The sequence below is a fragment of the Rhynchophorus ferrugineus genome, unplaced genomic scaffold, assembly GCF_030347505.1.
Source record: "Rhynchophorus ferrugineus isolate W39M unplaced genomic scaffold, kcgeb_rfMv2 rfM1, whole genome shotgun sequence".
Lineage (NCBI taxonomy): Eukaryota > Metazoa > Arthropoda > Insecta > Coleoptera > Curculionidae > Rhynchophorus > Rhynchophorus ferrugineus.
This window is the reverse complement of record NW_027472580.1, coordinates 47,169,166-47,179,632: the sequence shown is the minus strand read 5'-3', so window position 1 is coordinate 47,179,632 and position 10,467 is coordinate 47,169,166.

Below are 10,467 nucleotides of genomic sequence, written 5' to 3'. Positions count from 1 at the left end.
CTATATAATAATCTTTTATCACCAAGATATAGGTCAAGCGAGTTTTTTAGGTCGTCTCTGGACATGTTTATCATGGTACATAGTGGTGTAATATTCTCGAATGATCCCCATAATGATTTCCTTTCATTTGCAAATGCAATTTTAAAATAAGACACAACTCATATAGTTTTTAATCCTACGAATAATATGGCGCACAATCATATATCACTTCTAAGTTACTTCTTTATAATATTCCCGTCTAATATAAAAATTATGTCTTACAGAAAGTTTAAACTGCGAAAATATGAGAGTTTTGTTAAGTGAAACAAATTCCTTGTAAATTACAGCGACCAAAATTGTATACACAACTAAATATTGTTTCAATTAATTTAATTCCTTTTTTTTCGTTGTACTCTTTAAGGTCATCTGGATCGTTTTATTTTGAATTTTGTCATCAGTCACAATAATGTATATAGTTACCTCTTTCCTCCTTGATGATGTTCTTCGAATGTTGAATTTTTTCAACACTTATCTGTCAGATTATACGGAAATGAAACATCAAGTAAAATTTCTGAGAAGAAAATATTCGGGTATTAAACAAAAAATATTTTGTAAAAATTTAATGGCATTTACATTAATATTCACATGATTCACAACCTTCAAATTATGTTACTCCACACTTTTTTCATATCCATACAAGCTTTACTAAATTTAGAAAAAAACTATATGTGGGTTTTTGATATTAATTTTCATATCGATACATTGACCAAATAATTGTGACGGAATATCAGTGTATAAAATTTTCTGGGTTTGAAAATATATTTTCGTTGGACAGCACAAGCAGAGTCCAAATTAATATATTATCTTAATAAAGAAAATATATAGAGCTGTCCAGGGTAAACTAATTATAAAAATATCCTAATAACCTTTAGGATTACCTCTAGTACAATAATAACAGGTCAATTGAAAAGTTCCGGCCTAACATAGTAAAATACATTTTTTTGCAAAATTAATTTTTTTTATTCAACATAACTCCCCTCAAGGGTAATATACTGTTTATAGCGACCCTTCAGCTCTTCGATGCCAATTTCTAGTGCGATTTATCCTTTGCTTCAAAATAGGCCTCAGTTTCGGCGATCATCTCTTCATTCGAAAATTTATTCCCAGCGAGCATTCTTTTGAAATCTGAGAACAGGAAGTAGTCGCTGGGGGCCAGATCTGGAGAATAAGCTGGACAAGGAAGCAATTAGAATCCCAATTCATGAATTTTGTCATCGTTTTCATTGACTTGTGACATGGTATATTGTCTTGGTGAAGCAGCACTTTCTTTTTTTTCAAATGCGGCCATTTTTGGGCGATTTCGTTCTTCAAACGGTCCAGTCAAAAGGTAGTCAATGAAAATTATTCCATGCGCATCCCAAAATACACACGCCATAACCTTGCCAGCCGACTGTGGTGTTTTCCCACACTCTGGAGCGGGTTCATCGTATCCATTCGGATGACTGTCGATTGGACGTCGTCATTGTCACATATCGACGCAAAATATCGGATTTATTACGCTTAATTATCTTCAAACTTTGCTCCGAATCATCAACTCGTCGTTGTTTTTGCTCAAAAGTGAGCTCGCGCGGCACCCACTTTTTACAGAGCTTTCTCATACCCAAATATTCGTGAATGATATGATGTACACGTTCACTTGTTATACTTAGAGTGTCTGCTGTTTCATTCAATTTCAATGTATGGTCATTCAAAGTAATTTTGTATATTTTGTTAATGTTTTCGTAGGTAACAATCCCTTCTGAGCGTCCACTGCATTCACCGTCTTCGATCCTCATTTTACCACGTCAAGACTTAGCATACCAATCCTTCATGGTTGATTTTCCTGGGGCAGTGCTCGGAAACTCGGCATCAAGCCAAGTTTTTACTTCAACTGTATAAATTAATGGATATTAGACCTAATTAAAAGCAATTTAAAAAAGTTAGTGACTGTTAGTTTAAGATATAGTTATAGTATGCATATACGTTAATATGTTTTAATATACAGGCATATATCAGTAATTAATTATTAATAACAAGTTTCTATAGCAAAATTTTCTATTACGTGGAGAACTTGATTAAGTTAATACATTTAATTGTACAATGTATGTCTAAAACTCAGGTCCTAAACAGGGCAACTAAAGTTTTGTATCCTCAAACTATCAAGAAAAATTTGTGTTATCATTAAATTTTTGTGGTATGTTGTTGGTTTTATTCTGTTAAGTAGTTAATTATTTTAATCTGAAAACAGTTAATAATTTTAAAAAAACAGAAATAGATAGAAATATTCGAAATGGACCTGAATGTACCTTAGTCGAATTTATGTTATTTATGAACTTTGGATACATTGCTTATTCATCAGAGTCATCAATCCTATACTTGATATTTTTACTTTATGTAATTCTTTTATTACCTAGTCATTGTTTTAAATTATACAAGAAAACAAAATACAAGAATTCCAGCTGAATTATATTATATAAATATAATTGCAGAAATCCCTGTAGATCTTGCTTACTTTATATATTGGCTGCATTAAATTTTCGCAAGTGAAATCATGATACCGCATATTGATGACTATAGTTTTCTTTCTCTTTTGATTTCTTAATAGAGGTGACTAAAATGTAATCTAAAATGATAAGATAATCTTCTTTTAGATTGAAACTGGAAAGGTGGTCCAATTTTACCACTGCCTTTCCAACAACTTTTCATTTCCGAATAAACTATAATAGACGTCGTCAACTAGCAAACAATGTATATAGTGGGAAGACCCCGACAGCTTTTAAATTGTAAATGTACTTGTGTCACTTGATAAAATAAAACATCTATGTTCTTACAAAATAACATAAGTTGGATAATAAATAAATTATTCTCTAGATTATCTTGTATATATAAAACCAAACTATAATCTTATACTTTAAATTTTTGAGTACATAATTGCATGCAGTTAGGTAAAGATTGCTAACTTATAAATTAATTCTTTTGAAAATGACATTTTTAACAATTTATCGTGAAGATGTCAAATTTTACTCAGTCTACTTAGTCAAATATTAATGCGTCTTTCTGCTATTGTCATTGACATTTTCACAAACAATGTCAAAAATAAAACAAATGTAAAATAGTGATACTGTTAACAAGTTTTACAGAAGATCTATAGAATACGATAAGATCTACAGAATTTTTGATAGTACGTACACGTCTGTAGTCTGTGAAACTTAGCATATTAACGAGCAGAGGCTAGTAGATTTCTGACAGTCTGCATCACACTACATGAAAATTAGGCACCCTGAAGAACAAAAACGTCATGATAAAAGTTGCAGCAGAACTTTAGAGGAATAGATAGTTTTAGATATGCCATGTTAGATAACGGTGCTTTATATTTTCCAGAGAAACCTGTAAGTAATCATTTGAATTCTAGTTATTTTGATTCCTGCTCTTTATACGAAAGAATAATTTCTTAATTTCACAAAATATGTCTTTTTTGTTAACTTAAAACAAACATTATAGACCATTTAATTCCATTACAATCTGATCTCTATAGATTAATGGGCAATTTCGTTCTAACATAAATTAATATGTGAAATTAAAATTACATCTTTACTTACTAGCTCGCCCTGTGTGCCAATAACTTAACTACACTAAAGTTAACATGAAGTAATAACCTCCTCAATAATCTGCATTACTTTAACACTTCGAGCATCGTACAATTGAATCTTCTTATTCAATTTGTGTTATCCAGGAGCTGGATAGCCTCGTCGTTCACATGGTTTAATAACCGTTGTTCAAGACTACTAGCAAATTTGCCGTTTGTTTGATGAACAGTATCCATTTCAAGGTCTCGAAGAGTACCAGGGTATATTAACCCATGTTCTTTAGTGCTCTATTCTGAAAAGACTGGATGTTGCTGTTGCTGGACCAACCTCAAAGCTGCATACCGTAAGTTCAAACAGGCTTGAAAATTTGCTTATATATGAGCATAAAGAAGTTGGAATTACTTCCAAGTAGCCATTGCATTATCTTCAATTTGAAGTTAAATTCGAAGTCTTCTCATTTCTTTCTGACATGAACATTACAGCGGAGTCTGTGTTTAACGTCATTCCTATATATACTCAAAGAGTCAACTAAATGGATTTGGGTATTGCTTATATGATTAATAGGTAAATACTCCTTTTGTTTCTTGGTCAAATTTACGTGTAAAAAATAAATTTTTGGTTTAACTTAACGGACCAAGTCTTAGTCCAAGTATTAATTCCATCAAGGCAAGTCTGGAGGTCCCCAGACGTTACTTCATAATTCTTTCCTACGGCAATAACTGCAGTGTCGGTAGCAAAATTGGCAATTGTTTCATATTGATGAATCGAGATTTCACTGCTATTAACCGTATTGTTACGTAATTCTAATATATCTTTCTGATAAATAGGATTTATAGTAAAAGATGTACATAATGTTGGGCTCAGTAAAAACTTATTTCGTAAAAACAACCCTCCGTACCACTATTCGTTCAGAGCCCTTTGTTCGCACGAGAAACATCAAGAAACAAAATACTAAGATAAATTAATAAATATTTTAAGATAGAACCTTTTAATTTATGATGATATAAGGTATATTATGGCAGAACAAATAGTTATTTTATATTACCTAGAAAAAAATGTAAACCTTCGAATGGTTCTAGTAAAGCTCGATAACCGAGATACTGCGAGTATTTATTAAATAATCCATTAATTTGATTTATATTATATATAGAATTCACCTAAAATAATAAATAACCCTTTTGAATTATATTATTTATTCTCGAACCTCAGTTACATATAATTTCTAGTCCATACATAATTTTAATATCTAAAATAAACAACCACGTTACCTCATACCTAAAAATAAAAGGAAATGTATTCAAGTGAACATTTTAGACGGCTTAGCGTGACATATCTTTTTCTTGAAGCTGTATCGCGGAGCATAAGGGAGCTCAGATAATGGTAAAGTTTAATGTATTTTCGTTGTCTTCGCTATTCAACGGATATAAGACATTTTGTCGGTACATGTTGTTGCGCTAATGCTTCTGTACCAAAATGGAAAAGAATGTGTTTTTAACGAATCTTCCTCCAGTTTCTATAATTCAAACTGTCTTCGAATATATTCGCATATAACACATTGCTTGGGGAATTCCCGAACTAACAAAAAAAAAACATTTCTTGATCTAATAAAATTATTCTACATTATACAATATAGGAATTGTGAATTAGTTTAAAGGGAATTTTTAGCGTTCTCTTCTTTCTTAAATAATTCATAAACGCTATTGTTTTTCAAGGTATTACATCGTTTATGGCCAGACATTTTTTTTCGTATTTTTGGTGCCACATTGAAAAACACGTTCTCTGATGTCATATAGCAGTTTTGGGATACGATTCTGCGTATATACACAGTGTGGTGTTAATCATCAATCAATAAAAAACATCACCGAAGGAAACAATATCTGTTGAATACGACAGACGACATATGGTTTTAGAGTGTTTCATTAATATGGCAAATCATGATTATGTAGTCGGTTGTCTCTGCACTTGTTCTATAGACCAGAGCAATTCGTATACCTCTATATTTAAACATACACTCGCAAATTTTAGCTCATCAAGCTGTGAATTCTGTGATCAATCCCCAGTCTCTGTCCTTTATCTTTTAAGTGACTGTCATCACCTTTCCTATGTAACAATAAAATCTGGCTGCATAATTATAGTAACACTATAGTCGGCGACAATGGTGACCGCCTGATGGGATTTTTGCGTGAGATTGATTATTATCATAAAATTTAATTCATATAAATCGTTCCCTTAACTCTCAATAGTTATTGTTTGTATTGTTCCTGCCAATCTTGAATGTTAACATTTCGCTGTTGACGTACACCATTTTATCTATACCAACATTTCAACTATACACATTTTGTTTGTCATATATTTTACTTCAATTAATTATGTAAAATTTTATGTATACACATAAACATTAGTGTTTGGCCACGTCTTCTGTATGGAATTTCATATTTTAAGCGCACAAACACAACTGTATAGACGCGAATGAATAAAATAGTTGAAAACGACAAAAAATATCTGATGTCTTTTGATTAGTAAGTTCATACGTGCTTAATATGTATAATATTATACTTTTCATTTATCAACCTAAAATAATAGCTTTCCATTTAGTATTATTGAGTTGTTCAGGGTTTATTGACATAGATAACAGAAAGCTCAATAATATATTTTAGGCATTGCTTACTTTTGTTTTTAACTTTTAAGTTAAGCTGCTCAAGCCCAAGCCAAATACTTTTAGAAACTAAATGTAATAGTGCTTCATCATATCTCAGATATCGCTTTTGGTTTCTTAGCGATCTTGAAGCTTGTCGAATTTTACAATTTATAATCATGGTGTACGAGATACCCAGAAATATTATGTTGAACAGGTGCAGTGTGCCTTCACTGCGGCAGCACTGTTAACCACGTCATCGAAACATGGAATCCCATATAATCGACTACGTAACACTATTCGAAAAGTAGTTTATTTTCAACGTCGTTCAATCTGTAAGACCGAAAGACAAACGACAGAATTCAAAAATTTCGACACATGTCAGTGTGTTCTGTTCATTAATTCTTTGTATCACCGACCTGTTAAAACCGATTAAAACTGTTACTGTATATGTCCGCTGAAGTGAATTGAACAAATTTTAAAACATATTGTTGCATAAAGATCAGCAGTAGTGATTGACAGATACAAATTCATTCTCTTACATGACAACACTCCGCTAGACGTTGCATTAATTGTGAAGGATATACTATTGCAGCTCGAACAGGAAGTTCTACCGCACCCAGCATACCCACCAGACTTTTCCACATATATTATCACATGTTCAGATCACAAACCATCCTCTAAGATATCCCGAAATTAGCTTTTCCCAACCTTATGTTATTTTTTCTTCATATAATTTTTTTTTGTTTTTTATTAATTGAGCTATACATATTGATGAATTTTCTCGCACTCGTCTTGCTTAAATGTTTCGTTATGCACTTAAATTAATTTATAATTAACATTGTGCTAAGCGTATCTAATAGAGATGTTATAAAAGAAAATTTTTTTTTGTTTAGTTAGTAATTTTTTTGATGTTGGTAATATTTGCTCTTCATAATTCATAAAAAGATCGTAATCCATATTGTAAAATAAACCAATTAATCGTTTTCTATTTAATTTTAATAATACCGGACATTTTCTACCATTTAAGTTAACTATCGCACAAATAGAACGACCCATGACACAAAAATATTTATTAAAAAATCCAATTTAGATTTCGATTTACATAACGATGGCGTGAATTGTAACGTCGCGTGATTTGGTCGAAGCTTATACCCATTTTTTGTCGGTCTTTTATTACTGGAATTTTGTAATCATTTCACTTGTTATACTATAACATATATTTTTTAAAACACAATATGTCTTTAAAAGTTTATAAATAGATTTATAAACTTGAGCTAATTCACTTCATACTAGTTAAGCTATCCGATTAAAACGTTCAAAGGAAAATAAGTTTAACTGAGATATAAGTCGGGAAAAAGATTATATATTGTTTTATGTGCGCAATATTTAATATATTTTCAGTGTTCTGTGAGATTGTTTAATTTTCAACCAAAACTATTTTAATAGACCTTGCCAATCACTCTATTTATACATCTTTTAACTTTGTATATAATTCAAATTGTATATAATTTTTTATTGCAACTCTTATCCTATCAGTAATCCCACCTGGACTAAGTAATTTAGCATTCAAGAACACACAAACGCTAGTAGTTGATGAGAGAACAATTTTTATTTATTAACTCTCGGTTTTGAATGATATTATACTTTTTATGATTAGGAATATTCAATTATCAATAATTATTTATTTGTATATTATATTTAAAAGCTTAATTTTTGTGAACTAAAGTTTATTTATATTGGATCAAGTTTAACGAAGGCCCCGCCTTCCGACTGACGAGTAGCAAGAAAACATTCGGTGTTACGAGGCATGGCCTAACTGAGATGGTTGTTCATAACAGTATCTAAGGCAGCAAGGTATTCCGTCCACCTAACCACCTAAGTTATGAAAATGGTTATATTTACTGACAATATGCCATAAAATATAAAATATAAAATATAAAATATAAAATATAAAATATAAAATATAAAATATAAAATATAAAATATAAAATATAAAATATAAAATATAAAATATAAAATATAAAATATAAAATATAAAATATAAAATATAAAATATAAAATATAAAATATAAAATATAAAATATAAAATATAAAATATAAAATATAAAATATAAAATATAAAATATAAAATATAAAATATAAAATATAAAATATAAAATATAAAATATAAAATATAAAATATAAAATATAAAATATAAAATATAAAATATAAAATATAAAATATAAAATATAAAATATAAAATATAAAATATAAAATATAAAATATAAAATATAAAATATAAAATATAAAATATAAAATATAAAATATAAAATATAAAATATAAAATATAAAATATAAAATATAAAATATAAAATATAAAATATAAAATATAAAATATAAAATATAAAATATAAAATATAAAATATAAAATATAAAATATAAAATATAAAATATAAAATATAAAATATAAAATATAAAATATAAAATATAAAATATAAAATATAAAATATAAAATGTTTAAACCAATCATACTAAATAGTATATTATATTATATTATATTAGAATAATTAAATAATACACGAAATGTTAACATACACAAGAATATATAAATATTGCGTATACACACAATATGGTTTAAAAATGCACAATTTGTAAAAATATATTTTATATCTCTACAAAAAGCATTGTATAAGATGAATACCGTAGTAAAAACATTACCTTATTACCATATTAAACATTATAACAGGACGGTCCTCCTACTGTTTCGATATCCGCGGGTTCGAATCCTTCTGAGGCAAGGTCGTAAATTTTATGTTGCAATTGTTTAATATTTGTGATTGTCCTAGCCAAGAGTGTAAATTTCGATAAGGAAAATGGTCCCAGTGACGCCAGTAACCGCAATAACCGTAATAACAGGCTGGGTAAAACCAGATGTCTTTTAGGATGATTTCTAAGTTGGTAACTCGGCAGGCTTAATACCAAGGACCGTGGTTCGGAGCCCATGTTAAATAGTCGGTCCAGTCCAGATAAACCCTTAGTTGGTAAAAAGAGACTTTAAAATATATAAAAAAAAGTATAACCATAATTTTGAATTAAATGAATCTGATTTTATTTATCTCTCGAATAAATCTACATTTCTTAATTGTATTATACTGATAATATAGTTGGAACAGTTTTATGACATTATTATCTTACTGACTAGATGTTAATGCGAGTAAACTACAGAGAACTTGCTAGGTACATTCAACTTTGCTAGCAGAATGTTACAAAGTACATCAATATTAATTTATACATTTAGTAATATTTTGAAATATTTTTTTCACTACAATTTGAGCATACTCAATATGCATTATGATTACAAACTTCTCTTCAGATGCTTTAAAACGTTGTTGTTAATGTTCGAGTGCTTTTTGAACTTTTCAGTGGATTTTTGGATGACAATAGGAATTATCACTTTATAGAAAACTTTTATAATATAAATTAATGTTTAAATATTAAGAACAATATTATGAACCACAAATACTTAATAGCACCAACAGTAGGCGAAAAATCATACAAAAACATGGAAGTGCTACAAAATCATTTAATAGAGCGTTATTATAGGTCGCGTAAAAATTGAAAAAAAAATTCCATTATACGCTATTTAACTTTGACTATTGCACTAATATAGCACTAAACACAGTGTTCATAGAATGTTTTTGACTAATTAAATTGTTCATTCATTTTGTCAATTTTTTGCCAAGAATTTCTATAATAAAATAGCCCCATTGAAACCCCTTTAAGAAAATGTGTGGTTATGTTCAGTGTCTAATCATTTAATCTGCAATAACATAATTTTTGTATCATATGTTACAGTGTTCTTTAATATGTCCTTAAAAGTCCTTTTCTACTGTCCAGTCATAAGTGAAAGGCATGTGCTGATCGATGAAACCATATTTTTTTCGATCGACACGATAAAATTACATGTTTACATATTACGCTACATTATTTCATAAGAGGTAAAGTCGTCATTGATTTATTTCGGTACTGTAAAAGTATTTTTATCTACTAGAATTCATATAGAATACAGTACTAGATATGTTATTTTTCGTAGTTGCACACATCGGAAATATCATTGATTATATCATAATATTAGATGATTATTCCTTCTGTATATTCCTGGACAGAATCTCATACCAACATCATATCATCATCATACCAACCATGTATGCATCAATGCGTTTTGAGAAAATAAAAGTAATGGT